Source organism: Halictus rubicundus, chromosome 1, assembly GCF_050948215.1.
Source record: "Halictus rubicundus isolate RS-2024b chromosome 1, iyHalRubi1_principal, whole genome shotgun sequence".
Taxonomy (NCBI): Eukaryota; Metazoa; Arthropoda; class Insecta; order Hymenoptera; family Halictidae; genus Halictus; species Halictus rubicundus.
The window spans coordinates 7,451,615-7,474,014 of record NC_135149.1 but is presented as its reverse complement, the minus strand read 5'-3'; the positions used below and the strand labels follow the sequence as shown (position 1 = coordinate 7,474,014).

The window sequence follows — 22,400 nt, the reverse complement described above, 5'->3', positions numbered from 1 at the left end:
CAAATGCCACAAAACATTTTCTGCATCATTATAAAAAGTTCTCCAAACACTTAAAATGTACTGAGATTATGTTCTGAAAATTGTTCAGGTATAAATCGAATAAGGGACACAAAAACATACGTTTATGGTCTTTTAAAAAATGTGCACTTCAGGAAAAATTAATAAACATTACTTCTCTAATTTTTCACCATTTAATTTAATTTTCTGACATTTCTCATTGCATGTTAAACATTTTCAAAAAAATTTGCAGTAATGACGGGCCTGTAAAATTTGATTTTTCATATTTGTTCTTGAAAATTTCGTGGATTTAACTGAATCTACATTTCATAAATTTTTCTGTACATTCCTGAATTAGTTCATGTTTGTACCATGGTAAATATTGTTAATTTAATTCTCGCCTGCGTCACATAGTTTAATTAATGTGCACCAATGCAGACAAGACTTAAAGGAAGTGCATTTATCATGATTTTTTAAAGGCATAATTAAGTAAATTAAAACGTGTTGAATGTTTAAAAGAAATTGCTTCAGGAAGAAAGCTGGAGACAAAACATTGTGTCATATTATTTCATATAATTCGTTTTTAGTATATTTTTATTTGCACAAATGCAAAAAGACTTTTAAAAAAAAGCATATTTACCTGAATTTATTAAGATCCAAATAAATAAATTCGAAGACAGAAAATTGTATCATATTATTTTATTTTATTCTTTTTCCGTAAACTTTAATGGAAGACGATGAAAAGATATTTATCGGCAGACAAGCAGTTACACAAATTTTACAAACACAAAATGCATTGTTAACACAATTCTCACGTTTCTATATCGCCAGTACTTGCATCAACGCATTACTGCACCCAGTTTCTCGAAAACGTTTTCCATTTTCCAGGTTAATTACCCTATCAATCAGTCGTTTGGTTCGCCATTAACAGTTGCGGCGAGTCTCGTTTACGTGAAGTTGCGCGCGGTCGAACAGACGAAACTACAGGAGCATAGGGTAAAAGTAAGGTCACTTCGCTGGGATAAAAGCAATTAGGTTTCATTCAAAGCTGCGCCGCTGTCCATTTCGACGCAATCGCATCCTGGATTGATTCGATCCGATCGAAGGAGTACTCGTAGACGAGGCTTTCCTATTAACGCTGCATCTTCTTTTATGGTGTTTACGTAACGGCCAGGTTTTTTTTTCTCGCGATTGCTACCACGAGGATACGAGATTGCCGGACCATGAAAGCCGCAGCTCTTTGTTTGCCACCGCAACCAAGCCGCGAAAAAAGCTGGCATTTCTGGCGATAATCGTTCCTCCGCATCGCCGCATCATTTACTCATTACTGCAGAACACCTTTTTGCTTCCTGAAAGCGTTGTCGCTTATGTTCCCTTCGAGCCTTGCTTCAAGAGTGAGTACCACACCGTTTCATGCTTAGGCATTTGTTTTTTAAAATAGCACCTTCAGGACCTTCAACATCTTTAATTAACGTTTCGTGTTTGCAGCAAGTAGCAACGGTCAGCAATGCACAGACACGTTAGCCAAACTAGTCAAGTTAAACTGTCAATAGTACAGCCAAAATAAACTTATTCATTTAAAAATTTCAGATACTATTTATTAACAGTGTTCACCATACCTGTCTACTTAGGCATTTGGTTTTTTTTTTAATAGCATCTTTGTTAGGAATTATTTTTCGGTTCCATTCTTGAAAGCACAAACAATAAAATATGTCACCTGTCCAGTGAACGAACAAAATTGTGTAGTAGTATTTTTTTTTATACGACACTTTATTTTCGGGTATCAGCATTTGATCATTTATGTACATTATATTTTTACAAAGGATTGCTTATGGCAAAGCAACAGAAGCGACAAGCACATTTTAATACAATATCTAAACCAATAGTACGAATAAAACAATGATAAAGCAACAGAAGAGACCAAAGCAGATTTCAATATATTTTTACCTTACTAATTAAAACTAGTAAGGCAATGATAAATTAACAGAAGAGAACGCGTCTCAACAGATCCCAGCTTACCAATTAAATCCCATAAAAATGAGAAAAATTAAAAACTAAAAATCCTATTAGCTTGCCCCGGAGTCCTCCATAAACGTCAATTAGCACAGGACCAGTAGTACAATATAGAGTAGCAGATACCACTAATTGCAACAAATGGATTCAAGAGTGCCACCTATCGCGCATCGACTCACTGCCTAGAGAAACTCGCAGCGAATCCTTCTTCGAAGAGAAAGGGCGGAACTGAATCCGCTCGTACCGCCGGCCGTGACCTTGATTCAGCAGGTGCACTTCCTGAAGATTGTTCCGAGCGATACCTGTCGATTGTCGATCACTTAACAGTCGCGTCTCCTGTTACACGCGGGACGAGCTGCAACATTGTAGAAAGCGGACGGTGAAAGCGTGGCAAACGGCGATCCGTCGTTTTAGAACCCCGCCTCGCCGGCGATTTGCTCGGATATATTAAAATTCATTGAAATACCTGCGGAGCAATCTCTTCCGCGTTCGCTGCCGCATTAATTCAATAACGTTCGCTCGGACATTTCGCGCCTTTCACGAATCCCGTTTTGTTGCGCGCGTACAATTGTCTGCGAGATTTTATTTCATCGACGCGACGGTAGAATCGCTGCTTTGCTCGACAGCTGATGGACAGGTGTCTATGCGTCGCCGGAAATTTCAAGAATGTAGACACAGAGCATTGTCTTTTGGGGAATTGTGTTTAATAATTCAACGACTGCAAACATTGGGAAAGCTGCAGTTTTCTTGCCAGTCCCTCTATTGTGGCGTCGCTTTCTTTGGAATCGTTATCCTTACGTTGCGAGTAGAGTAGTTTTATGCAAAATAAAAATTGTTTCATTCCAAGATATAGGAGCTAGATATTTATTGATTTTTTTCTAAACAATTTTAATCGGTTGAAAATAATACTCCAATATGTCTGAATTCTTTAAATGTTTTTATTGTTCTACATTTGATCTGCTCAGTTTTCTTCTAATTATGAGTCTCTTGAAAGTCTTTAATTTTCACAGAAAATTAAGATTTATAATTTTCTACGTGTGCTATAAAGGGTATAGCCGGATAAGGAGATTAAAAGTGCTCCCGAGTCGAATTATATGGCCGATGGTCATTCGATGGGGCATCAAGAAAAAACGTACTGTGTAAAATTATAACCCTATATCTCGATCGGGAGGGTAGTTATGGGGTAAAATCGAAAAATCGGTTTTTGGCCTATTATTCCTAGTTAATGATGTTTAGAAATTCTGAGAAAAATCTGAGACATGTCAAGCACCCAAATATATGCTCCGCGATTCGTTCCAAATTTTTAAATTGAAAATCCTGCTTGTGAAAAATCAATCTATAACTTCCATGTGAAGTCTGCATTTTTTCGATTTTTTCGAGATTTTAGAATTTTGTACAATTTTCAATTTAAAAATCTGAAACGAATTGCAGAGTACATATTTGGGTGCTTGGCATGTCTCAGATTTTTCTCAAGATTTTTTTTTTTTCAAGAATGCGGATAGAGAATAGGGGATTCATGATTTATTACAGTATATTTTTCGAATGATGTTGTTGATGTATGAAGATCGTTATAAAATATTAGATACATTCGAAAACAAAAGAATGGAATCCTGAAGAAGAATAAGAAATCATTCAAATAAAAAGAACCCACATTCAATACTTCGTTATTATAAAAAATTATCCCAAATTGAGAGCACTTCCGAATATGGGGCGATCGCAGAGATTTAATTATTTAACAGTACATAAAAAGTTAATGTATAGATTCATAACACATAATTCTTTTTTTAATGTCAAAATCATAATTTTTTTCTATGATCAATTTAAAGAACCCTCCCCAAATTACGCAACTTTGCTGTATAGCATAGGGAATAGCATAGTAAAGCTAGTGGTAGCGTTAAGAAAAAGGAACTACAATGATAGTTGCCACGAGCGCATCGAATGACTGCAAATTTGCAAACGTCGAGCTCCAACATCGAAAACCTCGTTTGCTCGGCAAACCATCGAGTCACCCTGGCCTCATCCACGGGGACTTTCGTGAAACCGATACGAAATGGATTGCCGTGCGCATTTTTTTTTGCCAATTATTCATGGCTCGGATCCCGCGGACTGGTCCTTGGAGTGAACACAGTCTTGATCGATGTTGCTCTTCCTCGCCGGTAGCAGCGCGTTCTCACCCTTTCCCTGCGGGACGTCCATCGAAGCTTTCCCTAATGCGTCCTTGATGAGAGCTAACCTTGCCAGAGGTCTTCACTGGCCACCCCTTCCACGGGATTACTCGGTTTATCGATGCGAACGATTATTTTGCTCGTCACGTTCGTCATCGTCTCTGCGGGTCATCCGGTTGTTAACTTCTTCTAACAGCATTATAGAGACCCTTCGCGGATGCGGTCAACTAGGCGGGATAATCTTCTGGACGATGTCGTCGCAGGCTCCTTTAGCGGGTATGTCATAAGATCGTCCCCGAGAGTCTGTCGTTTAATCCCCCGATGAAAAATGATCGCCGCACGGTCGGGACTAAACAGGCCTCGCCGTACGAGGCTACGTATTTAAATAACGGTCTACTATTTAATAGACCGCACGAATAGTCCGACGTTCATTTTTCTAAGAAATTAATCGGTGCTCCCTTAATTATGGATCTTGCTAATGGCGCTCGATCGGCCCGCGAACAAATTCTATCAGTCACTGTAGGATTATCTAAAACCCACAATGAAAGCTTGTTTATACCAGAGATACATTTTTGAATTTATGTATTAGTTAGGCAGAGGATCATTCATTCCAAACACTACTATTAATATCTCTCTATTACTTTTAAATTTATATTTTGATCTTTGAAAATCTTGTACAAGTATGATTAATTTTTGGAGAGGGGGGGGGGGGCAGATAATCTTACAGTGACCGATAGTATTTTTTCTGAGTATTTTAACTCTTCAATGGTACAGGTTTACTCAAATTACAAATTATATCATACTGGAAACTTTCTAAAATTTTATATAAATTTTCTCAGATTCCTTTAAGTATATAATTTAGGATTAAATTATCCAAATGTTCTGAAGAAGTTGAGAAAATTTGGCAAAAGTGTACAGAAATTTTGTTAGGGTCATGAGCGCACCTAGTACCTATACCAGTTTAAGGTTAATCTTATCGAACGTTGCTTAAATTAAATTTTCAACTGTTCCGTTGAATCCGTAGATAAACATCAGATTCATTTAGGATCGTCTTGGTTAAGCAAGAAATCGTTTATTCCAATGATTACAGTTAATGTCTTTTCAGGAATGACTTTCAGCCTCGAAGAGATTAGAATTCTAAATGAATTTTATGTTTATCTGAAGATTTGACGTAAGAGTTACAAGTTTAATTTATTCCAAACGTCCGGCTCAATAAGACGTGACATTTATTGAACGCGGTTCCAAGAAACTGTATAATCAATTCCTTCAACGCCGCTGAACTTCTGACAGAGGGGAACAACATTGTAACTTTGTGGTAAATGAGAATTCTTGGCCATAAAAATTTCCAGGCGAAGCTAATTCCCTAGATATAAAATTCCTAACAAAATACGTACTGCCTAGCTTATACCAAGAAAAGAATTCCAAGGCAACAGTAAAACGTAAAGGTGAAACGCGGCGAGCGTAGCAAACGTTCTCGGCAAAAATCCGCGAACGATGCTCGTAACTCTAGCCTTGGATCAACGGTGTTGCTCGCCAGTGATGCGAAAAGGAAACACAGTAGATCGCGATTTTATTAAAAATTTTGGTTAGAATCAATAAATAAATGCCTAGAAGTCACCATAAAGGCACCGTATTTTCATTATAGACACAGATAGAAAACTTCAAAATCGTGACCTCTACTTCTGTCATTGCAATTTTCCAAAAAAATTATTTACACATTACCTGGTAAATTAATCCTTCTAACACATAAAAAAAAAACTCAAGCCGTTCAGTCCAATTTTAAAAGGTCTTTCATTTTCTACGAATACTTTTTACACCCACTGTATGATCCAAGTATGGTGTCAATTTAACCAGATGAATGACAGAAATACGACAATAAAGTCTTGTAAACATATTATTAAGAAGCAGGGACCATAACTGTTATAACCAAAAAGAAAAAAGTCATGGAATAACAAGTATATCATCGACTAAAATCGTATTGGTTACAAATGGGGATTATAAGTAACCGAAAATTTTGTTCCCTGTTGGTAATTGATATCGTCGTGACAAATTCATTTCAATAACTTATAATAATTATCAATGAGAGAAATTTATTTCGATCGCTAATAACAGTTATCAATGAGAGAAGTTAATTTCGGTCGCTCATAACAATTATTGATGAAGGAAATTTGTAATAGTCATTATTAAATAGTACAACTTTCAAATGGTAGAATGCTGCAATCAAAATTTAATGTAACAAACATGAGTTTTTCCAAATGTTCTCCTGACAAATTACACCGCAAATCATCTAACGTTAATTTTAGAGCAGAAAAGATTCGTTCAACGCTAACCTGAGTTGCGGGCAGAGCGCGAATTATGCACGCTACTTTTGATAAATACGGGAGTCTGAAAAGATGATAGGTTGAGGGAGCAATATCAGGTGAGTACGGGGGTTGCGGTAAAATTTCCCATTGCAATTCTTTGATTTTTTCCTGAGCGAGTTTCGCTGCATGGGGCATTGTCAATTTGCAGTACTACACCTTTTCTGTGGACTAAAGATGTCCCGTTTTTCAATCAGCCCTCTTTTTTTTTCTTTGCCCTCTTTTCAGTTCTGAATACAGCCGTTGTAATTGCTGACAATACAACTCAGCAGTAATTGTTTCTCCAGGTTTCAACACCTCAAAGAGAATTATGCCACGACAGTCCCACCAAATGCACAGTAACAGCTTTCTGAGTGATAAGCTAGGTATAGGGGTTGATATTGTGGTTTAATTTGCAGAAAGCCATTGTTTGGAACGCTTTATGTTATCATAAAGAATCCATTTTTCATCTCCGATAACGATTCTGCTAAGAAATGAATCGAAGTGCAAATCGATGGATGGAAGTGCAAATCGATCGACGAATATTCTTGTTGGTCTCAGATAATTGATGCGGTACCCATATTCCTTGCCTATATGCCTTTCCCATTTCGTGTAGGTGCCTTTGTATAGTTGACCATGCGGACCCAAGGCTTCTCGATAATTCTTGTATACTTAATTTTGGATCAGCTTCCACTAGAGAATTTAGGGTGTTATTATCAAATTCAACTGTTCGTCCACTTCGAGGCCTGTCAAAGAGATCATAATCACCAGTAGCAAACCTTCTGAACCAACGTTGACACTTGTTGACCTTCAATACATCTCCGTAAACATCTCAAATTTTCTTTGTTGTTACCGTTGTAAAAAAAATTATACATTTTAGAATATTTTGAACACAGGCTGCTTTACCGAAAATTATAAAAGAATACGTGTTTTCTCTTCAAAGATCGGTACAGAACTAAAGACAAAACAAATTCTTTGCAAATATTTGATTACTTATGGGTACCCCTAATATTTTGTGTAGATTATCTTACATTTCAATAATATTTAAACTTTTGATTAATGACTTTTATCGTAGAAAATTTGAGAACAAATTTAATTTTTTATTCCTGTTAAGAAGATTTTATGCTGTGCTGGATGTGTCTTGTTTACTTCCTATTCTTTTCGACGCTGAACGTCGCAAGATCAAGGAACAGTATCTATACACGAAAATAGCACGCAGTTCGGTTTCGCAAGATCGTTCAGTAGCAACGAACTATGAAGTCATTCGGCTCGGCAGCAAGCGAACACCGCTGGTACAGAGACAAGGAAGAAAGGCTCAGCTCTAAAAGTCTGGCCACTAGGCAGCCGGCCATAGCTAGGGGTATGGGAGGATTGGCGGAGGACAGACGACATTAGAGGCACATTAGCGTGCGCCACTCGTCGTCCAGCTGGTAGTCAACCAGGCTAGCTAATTACATGCCGATTCCAGGGGATCAGCCGCACAATGCCGTGTCGACATACCGTTGGCTCGTCGAGGTGCGCGGGGGGTCCTCGATATATACTTCGATATATCCGTGTATATCCGCGGCTACGCTTTCGCAGAAAGGTTCCATCGGTTACACGGTTGCTCCCTGCAAGCAGAGAGCGCGAGCCGGCTAATCGCTCGAAACTCGCTAACTCGCCGGCGATTCGCGGTCGTCGATTTACTGGCGTCGATCCCCCTACAAACCGCCTGGTAATTGTTCCTCGTGCGTGCTCCCTATGGAAGCTCGGTTCCTGCAACAGCCAATGATCCCTCTTTCTCTCGTGCTCTCTATTTCCCTTCCTCTCTCTCTCTCCCTAGCTCTCTCTCTCTATATATATATATCTCACTCTCTCTCCTCATCTCTCTCCTTTTCGCTTGTACGCCCCGGCTAAATGAAAGCGAGCGTGCACGAGATCCTATCGTCGCGAGGATCGCGTATTAAATACAGAAACGAATTACTTTCTCGTGGGCCGACTTCAAACCCTGAGCGACGAGCTGCGAGGAGCTGCCGCGGTCAACTCATCTGCATCGAGCAATTAACCCCACGACTTGTAATTAGCGCTGGATAGTCGATACTCTCCGCTGAGATCGTTCCCGCGCTATTCAATCGTCCCCGAGCTTGAATTACCCTCGTAATTGTTTCGAGGCGGGAATTATTGAAATTCTTCGGGAGATTAATGATCGGAGTTATTGGGAACATTTTTCGAAATTGTGCATGTACATTGAATTGTACATTGTATTGTATTGTTATTGTCTTGTTATGTATATAAAGAGTTTTTGTTCAAAAGAAAATTATAATTAACTAATCGTGTGGGCTATGCATTCATTTGTACACCTAATATTTTACGATAGGATGAATTCTGTTATAGCATTGAAGAGTTTCGAGAATGTGTTGAAGAATATTAGTAATTGATCAGAAATTTAAAAACTTGGAACGATTTTAAAACTGAAACTACTGAGCATTAAGAATAGCATATAAATTGCTTCATGAATATTATACGATTGCAGCACTTCAAATATTGTGCGTTTTTATTGTAATATATGATGACTAGACTGCGGATGTTTATGCAAATGCATATTTTTACAGGAGACAGGTAACGTTATGAGACCTGGACAGGAATATGTTTTGTCATTAAAAGATTCTGAAAATATATTTTTTAATTTTGACATTTTGCATATTGCATCTGTTTTGCATATTTTATTCTAACGACATATGCACAAATATAATGCATATTCCGTGCATATGTAATAAATGTACATTGTGAAAAATACGATTCATTTATGATCGATATCTACAACTATCGTAACGTATTATTGACAAATATCAGTGACCTAACATCTAGATCACATACATACATCATACACGTTATTATTGGAAACCATTGAAGTGGCAACACAGCGAGAATAGTACCGGTAGAAATTAGTGATGTTCTCAGAAGAACGATTATAGTGGAAATTATAAAAGTGAATACATAGCAAAATCTTCTAGGCACACAATGCTGAATAATTGGATCGCCTTGATAGCTGAAAACAACTTTGTTAATAATAGAGAAGACGTTTATTGTAAGGCAAGCGATATAGAGCTTGATATCTTTTCAAATGTGTAATTGATAATTATTTCTTTTAATTAAGGCAGGAATGTATTAATCTAGCATATTCTATACTTTGATATCAAGATTAAATGTGAAAAAAAGTCCCAATTAACGCAGTATGCAAATACAGCTGTGCACAGGAGGAATAAAAATTGAAATATGCCCCTCTTGCATCTTGCGATGTCGACCGATCATTTTCGGCATAGAAATTAACATTCATTGATAAACGCCATCAATTTACAGTTGATAACCTTGAAAAACCATGGTAATTTATTGTAATTCAAATTACAGCAATTAAATATGACAATATAAATTATACTACGTTTCGTTTGTGTGCTGCATATTTCCCGCATATACTGCATATTTCGTTCATATTTACTTACATTTTTCTTGCATATTTGTTGCATGCTCTGACATATTTTATTTGCATAAACATTCGCAGTCTAACGATGGCAAATAGATTTAATAGTTTCCAACGGAGGTATCTCCAAAATTTAAATAATTGTAAAATAAATAATCCGAAATCCGACGGGCTGTAATATTTCTAATGTGAAATTCCAAGTATATCTATTTATTTGAAAAGAAGAATATAATTTTTTGCAGATTGTATTCTATCGACTGTAACAATTCCGTGAAGATGAGTCGGTATTTATTGGTGAAATATCTGAACGGAACCGAGAGATGTTAGGAGGATCGCGTATAATATGTAAACGAAATTAAAGGATGATCGCAGCGTCGATTCTAAGCGTGTATACTTTACAACCCTTAAACGCAACGGGAACAACATGTAGCCCGTAGAGGAAGCTTTTGTTCATTCCCAGCGGCATTACGAAGAAAATCTTGTGGGCACGGTTCAACTATCTATTTGTAACTGCGTGTTCATAATTCTTTGTACCGCGGGGAGATGCGCGGCGCGAACTTTTTCGTTCCAGCGGAACACGCTGGATCTACGCTGGTCCGCAGATGTTACCAGCGGGAGTTCTTCAGGTACGTATTTGAAGAACGAGCGCTCATTTCAGACCAGGCTGCATCCCACTGCGACGAAAATTCAAATGTTAAGATACGTTTCTCACTGCGAAGATCAAAGACTGCTGCTTCCTCTTGCTCCCTTGATGCTTTAATTAATTGCCCCCCCCCCCTTTTGTTCCGATAACGAACATCCACGTTCGTTCGTTCGAGGGCTCATTGAGGAAATCTTGTGATCACTTTTCACAGAAAATGCGAACAACATTCTATGATTTTCTAACGTGTCCAAAATAATTATAACAATTGTTTTAAATTCTTCCGTTTTGCTCTATTGTATTGCACCTGCTCATTTTTGGCATAAATGCATGAAATCCATAGTCTACTTTTTTTGGCAACATGTTTTCCTACATTCGTTTGAATGTGATCTTGCAAAAGAATGTAATTGCAATAGTTACTCGAGAGTTGATCCGCGACAAAAAAATCGTAGATTAATTTTTGACAGGTCACTATAACGGAGAGACTTTGATGTGCAAGTTCACATTGAAATGAACGCGAGGAACAATTTTGTAAGGTCTGTCGAGTCGTTTGAATTTCTAATATTTCAAGAGGAAAAATAAGAAAATCTTTAGTAAACCCAGGTTCAAGGCCATAAAAGTAGAGAGTTCACCCATTGAAGTGAGCGCAGTTAGGCTGTCACAATATTTTTTTTTTGCACGAGGTTAAAGAATCTCGAAGGTAGAGAATCTTTCGGTTGTTGACACTTTAATCTTGCGAAACTGTAATCACTTCACGACTCTAACGGAATAATATCCTCGATGACACGGTGCTCGCCGACCACTCTCCTCTCCTGAAAATAACCCTCCGGAATCCCGAACTCAGCAGCATAATCATCAATTCCACAAAACAACTTGCCTCGTTAGTCGTTCGTTACTCAGTCGCGGAATAGTGGTCTTGAAGTCAGCGTGGAAATCGCGATCGAAAATAGCTGCTCGTCATCGTGTGTCGTATAAATGCGTTAAACGGTCCACGGATTTTTCAAGAAATGCTCTATCCAAGAGGGAGGCTGCGTTCGAAACTGTCTTCCTCCGACCTTATTGTTCCTGGAAAGTGGTTGCCCTGGAGTGTCTGGTTGTGTCTTTATCATTTTCACGAGTGGCTGCGCTCGACATAGCTGAGCCAGCGGGACAGGGGTCTTGGTTCCTGCTCGCTATTAACGGCAGGATGTCTTCTCGACGAGACGAGGAACAACCATCGACAAACGTTTTCTCCTCTCTCCGTCGCAATGTGCCGGTTTCGCGAACGGCAAACACCAGGCATGAGTCCGTCGCGGAACTGTCGACGGCCTTCAGCTTCTTGCGAAAACTGTCCCGCGTTTGTCGTCGCCGTTGCAAACCGCTGATGACACTCTACGCCACTCGAGGCGAGTCACCAGGCCCGGAGCTTAGTATACCAGGCTCCTGGTCGGGTTCCTCGAAGAGTCTCAACCCCTTGTCGAGGGGACAGGGACATCGACGACCGGGACAGCGGCGACGATTACGACCCGGACCTCTCTCTTCGGCAATTACCGCTCGAGTGGCACCGCGACAGACAGACAGGTGGCCAGGACCGTCATCCGCTATTCCTTTTTACCCCAGCGCCTCCTGTGAATTTAATATGGGATATATATGTATTCACGTAGGCCACAACATTCATTACGAGACGTGTTCCTATGCTTTACGATTCCCCGGAGATTCGTTATGTGAGAACCATCTTTCGCGACGTTTCCTCGGTTTTCTGTCCGATCAGATGCCCCCTCGACGAGCGATGACTATTCTTGATCGAGAGTTGCCATTTTTGTGGAGACTATTTTCGCTTGTCTGTTAACGCGTCGGCTGCCATGTCACCCATATGTGGCTGACAGAATTATTTGTCCAGGTTTTAAAATTCATTTTTACGTTAATATATTCGTCGTACCAAATTTGTTTAGGATCTGCAAAATGCAAGAAAGTTGGAGGATTACTCAATATCATACATTTAATCATTTTCAATTTGTATTTCATTAAATAACTTACTTTGATTTTATGGAATTTTTGAGGTTTCTAGTTTGGCAGTCAAAGTGTTAAAGGAGTGACAGTAGACACAGAGCCTGATTGATCACTTTTAACCAGGAACCAAAAATAACAGTTATTCTAAAATTTTCTACGATAAAAATCGGTAATAAAAAGTTGATTGTTATTGAAATTTATGATAATCTACACATTATTATAAAGAAAAAATTCGAAGAACAAAATGATTAAAAAATATCGATTTTTATACTTTTTGGTTACAAATAACAGACATTAATGCTCAAAAAATTGAATTTTATATTATGAAAGGTAGTCGTTCTCAATTAAATTTTAGAGTATCGTAGTAAACAGGAAGCTTCGATCTTTAACACTAGATTTACGAGACCCGTCAAAATGACGGTCTCGAAATTTTTATATTTATAATTATTAAGAGTGCAATGATGCACTTGTGAAAAATTGTTCAATACATTCGTTTCTTTAAGCACATATTACAATAAAAATGGTTGCAAATCTAAATAACTACAATTTTAAACAATGTAAAATAGTCACTTTTAGTGCTCCGTAAACATAGTGTTGAATCTATGGTAGATTCAGTCACCGAAAACATTTAAATACCAGAAAAGTAATTACTGCGAATTTTAAGCATTTATGACAAAAATGAATAAGTGTAATTTAAAGATATATTAACAGAGAGATTGAGAATACCAGTTATTTTCGGTTTGTCAAAATTATGAATGGAAGAATAAACTTTCTATCTGGCTTCTGTATGTTGAAATCAATGCAAACAATGATTAATCTCATAAATTTAAACTTTTCAGTTATTGTGTCATTGAATAGACTGCTCCGAATTTTATCTGGTTTGTACGGTCGTCAACTCGGCGATCGACGCGTTAAAAATCGTAAAATGTTTAGTTTTAATTATGCTGCGTGACCAAACGATTTTATGGGGATTCGTATAATTATAATTAACATAAGGAGTAGCGTGTTTACCTCCTTCTTTCGGAGGCACTCTTTATAGAAGTCTTTTTGCCAAGCGGCAAAAAATCGCAGCGCACGCTTTGTTTTATTGTGTTGGACGTCGTGGTGGTCACCAGTTAGCGATACTAATTAAGACATTAAATTGTGGTAGTTTATTTAAATTGGAATGTTTGAGGGAAAGAAGCGTTTCGCCCGGAGTCCGCTAATTGGACTTATGAGTAAGGCTACGTATAGCAGGCTCAGCCTAAAGCGCTGTGATATTTCATTTTTTTTTCTTCTTCATCTTGCGAACAGTCCTTATTATTGTAATTTATGGTTGTACCTTACAGCTACAATTTAAGAATTGAACGATTCTTGATTTTATGACGTCCACTTATAATAACCACAAGAGTGCAAGTGAAAAATAAGTGTACAAGACCCTCTCACAAGCACTTAATTCTCCAATAATTATCACGTTTCGATGAATCGAGAATCATTATCACGTTTCATCCGAATGGAGTACTTCTACATTGCTGTATCGTAGTTGTTTATTTTGTCGTTATTAAGCTGTGGTTGCACACGCTGTATTTATTAAAAGAGAGTTTGCTTAACCGTAGACTATGTAATAAAAGCTACCATGCGTGGAAATGTCGATGAAAGGATTTTATTTAATAAATTTATTTCTTAGCATACATATTATGATGCAAATCGCTAAAAATCTGTATAAATAAAGTCATGTTATTCTTATCGAGTAATGTAAAGTATCCACTTTTAGTACGTAACGAACAGACGTCAGCCTAGATTGAATAGCGCCATACCTGACAGATATTCAAACTCAACTCGAACACATTAGTTGGTTCAGAGGGGAAAATATTATGATAGCAAAAAAAAAATTGTTTAAGGTTATATTTTTTAAGATTTCAAGTTCACCGAAGTTTTTTCGAAAGGAATGATACATTTTTATTATCGCTATATGATAGCCAAGGTCCAGACGAATCCAACGACCTCACTTCTCTGAAACGATGGTGTACAGTGATGCAGACAAGATAGAAATGATTTTAGTTTATGGTGAGGCTACAAATAACTCAGTACGAGCATCTCAACTGTACGCAGAAAGATACCCTGAGAGAAATCATCCTTCCCGAAAAAGTTTTAACCGCATAGTTCAATTGTTTTGTAAAAGAGGGAGTATTAAATCACTGAACAAAAAACGATCAAAGCCTGGAAAGTCTGAAAAATTGGACGTTCTTTAGACATTTCCAAAGCAAATGTGTGCCGAATATTGCATCGTCATAAATTTCATCCGTACCATATTCATGGCAACAACTTTGAGAATCTTGTTGCTTTTTGCACATGGACATTACAGCAAATACAAAGAAAAGAACATTTCTTTTATGACGTTCTCTTTACTGACGAAGCTACTTTTTCTAACCATGTACAACTGAATACACATAATATGCACTATTGGTGCACTGAAAACCCGAAACGGCTTCGACAAGTTGTACACCATCGTCCATGTACGGTGTGGAATCGTTGGTGATAACATATGAATTTTTCGTACTCAAGGTCACGTGAAGGTCATAATATTACAGGTCGTTGGATTCGTCTTAACCTTGGCTATCGTATAGCGATAATGAAAATATGACCTTGAAATCTCAAAAAATATAACTTTAAACAAATTTTTTTGCCTATCATAATATTTGTCCCTCTGAACCAACTAATATTTTCCTGTGAAACTTTCTTCCATCATAAAAAATAAGAGAGATATTTTAGATGGTCGAGTTAAGCGAGGCACTCTGTATATTAACTAATTTTAATGAGAAAAATTTAATACCTCTTTTTTATATTTATTATGCTTTAAAAATCTATCAATGTAGGTACAGTAATTGGTACCCCTACAGTAATCTGGTCTATTACCCTATATTGTCATAAAAATTGCTTAAAGTCTGAACAAATACATCGATCATATTTTCATAAAATAATGTAAAATAGCCTCTTCTAATAGCTGTAGCGTTGAAACGCAATAACGTACTTTGATGTTAAAAAAACATACAGTGGTTGTTTAGTAAAAAGAAAGAAGTAAAAAAATATTATAAGTTGTACAATTTTCTTATATCGTTAATAACGTGCTCATTTCGAAAAAAAGTCAATGTGCTTTTTTAAAAAAAAGTTCTGAAACTGAAGTCTCTTTAAGAATTCATCGAATATTCAAAATGGACTCCATTGGATGAACTGATTATCCACTTTGGACAGCGAATGTGGCACGGGGCATTCCTGGAGCCCGCAATAAATTCGAATTCAAGTTTCTCCGTGGCTCGGGGAGGCAAGTACTCTTGTTCGACGAGCACGCCTGGTCCACTCTCGGACTTATGGTTAGGTCGGCTTACAACCGGATCGGATCGATTCCCCATGACACGTATGGCGGTGTCGCCCGTGCATTATAGAGCCGCTAGAGAGTCTGGGGATCGGCCAGGGCTCCGGCGGACAAGGCCCAAGTTTAGAATTCCCGCGGATCGTAATGCCGGGCGACGACGAAGCCCGTTCGGGACCGTTACCGAGAAGTCGTTAAGCCCCGTCGTTAAGTCGATTATCCGCAGCCCTTGACGACGAGGATCTCGCATCGAGTTTCCTCGCCGATCCCGTGGGCTGGGAGCTTCGTTTATCGGCTGGGAGACGTGTCATGCCCGACAGCGTTATCCTGGATCCCGCCAACGGTCCGCGAGGATCCAGTTTTATCGATCGTATTACGATAAGACGCGTTTTCGTCCCTAAGAACGACCGTCCCTCTCCTTTCTCTTCCCTTCCCCTTCCTGTCCTTCTTGCAAGATTGTCGACTTATGCCGATGGTTCTAATAACTTGTATCATCCACAGTTGCTTTATGGAAAACTTTATACCGGCAGCTTGTCCTTACAGAACGAGAAACACAGCACTGCTCCTCGCGCTAGTTATATAGATCTTCATAAAATCGTTTAATTACATCACAATTCAATTTTACAACGACCCCCTGAAACTTGATGTATGATTTCTTGGTTCTACTGACCATTGATTGAAAGGTGTGCCGCCATCTTTACGGTAATATACGATATTTGTTCTTCATCATCAAGTTTTAGGGAATCGTTGTAAAGGGGAAGCTTCAATCTTCAAATCTGTTTTAAATTCAGTAAAGAAAGGGTGTAGTCAATTCAGTTCAGAAAGTGCCCCCAAACCAAATTGAATTTGCAATAGGCCATTCGATAGCTTATTCAAAGAAAATACTGTGTGCCAATTTTTAAACCTATATGTCGATGTGGGGGGTAGTAATGGGGTGTCAAAGAAAATCGGGTTTTTCCCTAATTTCGCTTATCCTCTTCAATTGAAAATTCTGGGAAAAATCAGGCATATTTGAGCTATTAGAATACACACCTATGAATTTTTCCAGAACTGTTAGCTTCGAAACCGAATTTTAAAAAATGAAACAAATTTTAAAATGCCGATTTTTTGTAGAATTTACGAGATACTAAGTTTATATTTTCACAGTTTTAGCATCTCGTTATGGTTGTTAACATATAATTTTTTTAGATTTTTCAAAGTGGGGGCACATGGCCTATTGTAAATTCAATTCGGTTTGGGGACACTTTTGACCTCCTTATTCGGCGACACCCTTTCGCAAAGTTTTTGAAGATATATTAATTCGTTTCCTACAACACACGTGTTCCACCCACTATATCAGAACAACTGATTGCTCACGAGCTGCCAACGCTCGAGTAGCTACCCCTACTACCGACTCGCACGAGCGCGAGAGGGGAATACGAAGAAGCTTAGTAAGTAAGTTGTATTAGTACAGTGATTTCTCTATATATGTCGCCAAGGCCTGGATGATAAATGTCGCGGAATTATCCCCATTACCGCGGGGCATACTCCGTGAGGGGCCACAAAATTCGAGAGGCCTCGGACGCCGAGGAGTGTAAACGTAACACGGCTCGGGTATGTCTCCTGGACGATATATGTCGCTGGCAAGACCCGCGTTGTTGACATATATCGAGAATTCACTGTACTTAAATCACACCTGAAGAACTGGTAGCCCGCGGGTCACACCAGAGTCGCCAAATTAATACTTACCTCCCACTCTACCTTTTCCCTTCTACGACGCTGTTTCCCCACGCTTCCGCCGCGGCTCGGTCACGTGACGCGTTTCGCCTCTGTCGTACATGTGTCACAATGTCGCGTGACTAATACGGTTCTGGAAGGGAGAGGGCGTAACTTTTTCCCCTCGATTCGAGTCAATTCTGATCTGGCAACACTGGGTCCCCTCCATTCCACTACTACTGAGCTACTCTCACCACACTAAACTCTGTGTACCACTGTTATCCTGAATCACATCCACGATCAGCCAGAATTCAGTTTTGTCAATCGCACATTAAGATATGACGTATTTTCCTCCCTAAACGCGTCACGCCGCACAGTGGGCAATTTGGACGAAATCGGATTCAAAATCAAAGAACTTTCGATAGAAATGAGGTAGAGCGATGAAACTTTTTTTCAATTAAAGCTGAAACTCTGTAGAATATGGGAAAAATAGGGAGATTATGGTACGAACGTTTTTTAACCTTGAGCAAAATTCGTTAAACTTGCACAATTTCAAGAAAATTATGGTTTTTCCAATACCACGCGCGGAAAAATTTTTTTTTTAACATGCTATACATCATTTCCCATAGATTTTTTCACGCTGATTTCAAATCTGGTCTCAAAATTTGTCTACGACCTCAGGGTTTTGCAAAAAATAGATTTTTGTGACAAAAACTAATGAAGTCATTTTTTCGTTGAAATGATTGGATGGTAATAATCTCCCTATTTTTCCCATATTCTACAAAGTTTCAGCTTTAATTTAAAAAAAGTTTCATCGCTCTACCTCATTTCTATCGAAAGTTCTTTGATTTTGAATCCGATTTCGTCCAAATTGCCCATTGTGCGGCGCTGCGTTTTTCGATTTATACTCCATTCGTCGTAACTTATAGACGTAGATGCAAGCGAGTACTTTTGATCAAGTTTGACGCAATGGAGTATATAAGTGGCACGAAGATTTATACTAGGTTTACGGAGCACTTAAAATTACTATTTTACTTGTTACTTTGTAAAAATAACAAGACTATATCTATCCAAATTTGTAGCCGTTCTTTTTATAATATATACACAAAGGAATTGTTGAATAATTTCTCATCGATGCATCTTTACAATTTCAATAATTGTAAAAATATTGGAACCCGTTGTTTTGACGTTGACTAGCGTTAAGAACGACCATCCCCACTCCTCTCTCTTCCGCTTTGCTTCAGTTTGTTCGCCTTTGCTTTCCTTCCGTCGTTTCCAGCTTGGAGCCAGCGCGGTGCTAATCCTCGCTGCGATCCCCGAACAGATTTATGGGGGACCGGAACCAGGGAATTTGTCGATCGGTAACGTACGACGATCGGGGAAAAAGTACACGATCGCCGGACGGACCCCGGCGATGATTCATGACGCCGCCTAGTACCGGCGGGCTTGTTTAATGCGTCATTAGCCGCAGAATGTAAGGGCGCTTTTTAATCGGCGACCGTACGCAAAGGGAACCGATGATTGAACAAGGATTTTAATTCTTCCGGGCGAGGAGCGGGTAGAGAGGCGAGGTACGAGCTGGATCGAGATCTTGTTTATCAGTATGATTAACCTCATGATTGGAGAGAAATGAGAGGATCGATTGTTTTGGTTTGAATTTAGTGTGTAGTGATGTTGTGCAACGAACTGTGAAATCTTTTTATATAAGGGTTCGAACATGTTTAACACTTCAATTGCTGGTCAATTGTTTTAACAAACTTGGGCATTAATCGTTATTACAATCTATTAAATTAGGTTATGAAATTAATTGCTATAAGTAATTAATAATTAAAATTATTAAGAGTACGAATCAATTTTTATGTAACTCCTTTCTGTCGCAATCGATGCAGACAATTTTTATTTTGCATGAATAATAATGAGTGATAAACTTTTCTACTTACCTTTTTCTTTTTACCTTTTTATTGTATTATTAAATAAGTTATGGTTCGAATACCTTTTATTTGGTCACATTTTTATATATTATAAAATGATGACTATATGTTAAAACAATTGATTGATTAATATGTTTGTAGATGTGTTGATCAAAGTAGGTTTTCGCGAGGCAGTGTTTATAACACTGTGAATCTTTTCTGCGTTTGAATTTATGAAGTTGGTCAGTTTGGATGCCGAGGGTCGCATATGTTACTGTTGAATTATAAGTACTGGCATACATGTTGCAGAGCATAAAGTAACTGAATTTAAGACTTGTTTCGTCCATGCGGGACATAATTCCTATAACGACACGTCGTCCTACTTACTAAATAACAGTGTCAATATTTCATGCGGAAAAATTTATGTCGGTTTTCGAATCCATTAATACTCGAAACATGAAAATCCTTCTATGAAAAACCATTAGTCATTGTAAAGATGTCACAATCTTACTGTACTTTTTAGTACTGTAATTTTTCAGTATTTTCGGGAAAAATATAAATTAAACATTTTCAACGCAATCGAGATATTCTGTGGTTAACCATTTAACAGGCTATTCACTGTTAAAGTAATATTATAATTTAGAAGTTACACGATTAAATTATTTTTACATATTAACCCTTATATGAATACTGAAAAGTTTCTACAGCGTTCAACAATACCATATTATTATTAGAATTTTTTTACTGGATATTTCTATACCCCACGTATAAATTAATTTATAATTACCTGAGAAGTATAAATCTACAGAAATTTTTCTGTTTGTCTACAAAAACGTACACAAAATTTTAAAAATAAATTGAGATTGAGAATAAATATCTGGGTCCCCAGGCATTAACATTAGTGTTAAACAAAAATCTGCCGGATATTCTACTGACTTTAAAATCGTTTAATTTCGCGTACAGTGTTTATTATAATTACAGTAACGAATGAACTGGATAAAATTCTTCAGTTATCGTTATTTTCGAGAAACCGCAGGGGAGGTATAGGGAAATATGATTTAGTGGGATTAACGGTTTAAGATTTGATTAAATTTGTTCCTCCCCGCGAGGCAACGACGTCCAGTTCGGGGCTCGTGGCTTTCTAACAGCATTTTTATGGTGATCCGATGCGTAAACGGTTCGGGGAGATTGAAGATTAACCTGACCCTAGGAGGCGTAACCTGTCGGATGGTTTATGGGATTCTTTTCTGTCATAAATATGATTCCGGAGCCGGGAGTATCTGAATCTTGGCGCTGGAAAAATTGTTGGTTCACAGTAATATGCTTCGATCGCGTGTAGACTGCTTTTAGAGTGATTTCGACGGTATTATATTAGAGTGTACATAAAAATTAGGGATACTTGTATGCTAAAATTATGTGCCCATAAATTTGATTAATCTCACAATTTATAAAAATATTTAATCTGCCTTGATTAACCTCTACATGAATTTATAAATATTACAAGTTTACTTGTATTTTTGCGAAATAATTTTTATATTTTCTAAGAATCTTTCATGTTACACAACAAGTATATGTGTAGTAAAATACTAACAGTATATTTATATTTTCAAATCACATTTAATTGTTATGTACTATTTGATAAGATATAAAGTTAAAGAGTTTGCCTTATAAAAAACCATGTTGCTTATTACACACTATACAGTACAGGCAACTACTAAAATAATATAGTATTGCAAAGGTAAGGGAAGCGTTATGTATCTTAGAAATAAATTTACATAGTGCACTGATAAAAGTCTGCAAAAAAGTTATTATTATCATTATTATTTATTTACAGCTTTAATGCAAAAAAGTTAATTGCATTTATGAACAACAAGTGTACCATAGTATAGAGTTTAGCTACTCTAAAAATCAATAGTTTACCAGTAATATATTCTAAATTAATTATGAAGAATCCACAGATTTTTATTAAATAATAAAATTTACTGCGCGAGACACGTCTGATTTGAGCGGCTAATATTCAGATGCTTGCATGCTCCTTGATTTAATTAATGGTTTGAACCAGATGGTTTTTGTGATAAGTATAATGTAGTAAAAGTACCTTCAGAAATAAGGTTGTCGTATTTCAACTGTTCATTGAGATTTCACGACCCTCCCACAAGATATAGTTCCACCATCGCTCTCCTTATTACAGTCAACGAGAGTCCCCGTAGCTTTTACCTGAATCGTCCTGCTCAGTGAGTACACGAGGACACCGGAATTCACAGAATCGTGGTAAACCGTGGGAAATGGCGGCACGCCGGGCTGTTTCCGTCATCCTTGCTTGTCTCCGTCTAATTTTGTCTTTTTCTCTGTTCTCACTTTCTAGGACTGTGACAACCTGGCGGAGGGCTCAGAGCGTGACTCCCCTTGGAGTTGTGGGGGTGGTAGCGGTAGTGGCCGCAGACCCCTCACCTCCATTATCGAGCACCTACGCACCTCTAAAAGCAGACTTCATAATGGTGAGTCACCGCACCAGCTACTTTTGACACTAACTGATCAGAGACTGGGTCAGCTTAGACTCGCGTGACATAATTCATTCATGCATCGAGAAATTATTCTACTTCGAATGTTGCGCATCTACAATACCATAACAATTTTCACATATTTTTATCTTTGCATAATTCTAACATTATCCTGGAAGCTGTTTGAAGAAAGTTAAATTTATATATGCATGTTATTAATTCATATACGTAATTAACACTGAACGTACCAAGCATTAAAAGTATTTGAGAAATGTTTTTTTTTTCATGAACATGACAACATTAAATTTATGTAGATTTTCTACAAATTTTATTATAATAGAGCCT

General features: G+C 37.8%; 1 long non-coding RNA gene across 1 annotated transcript in view; it reads left to right on the top strand.

The window, feature by feature from the left end:
* LOC143353598 (uncharacterized) overlaps nucleotides 1–22,052 on the top strand; it is a 101,926-nt gene extending 79,874 nt beyond the window's left edge. The window contains exon 3 of the long non-coding RNA XR_013082174.1: nucleotides 21,920–22,052. This is a non-coding gene — a long non-coding RNA (uncharacterized LOC143353598). The remainder of the gene's footprint in view (nucleotides 1–21,919) is intronic.
* Nucleotides 22,053–22,400: the final 348 nt, after the last annotated feature.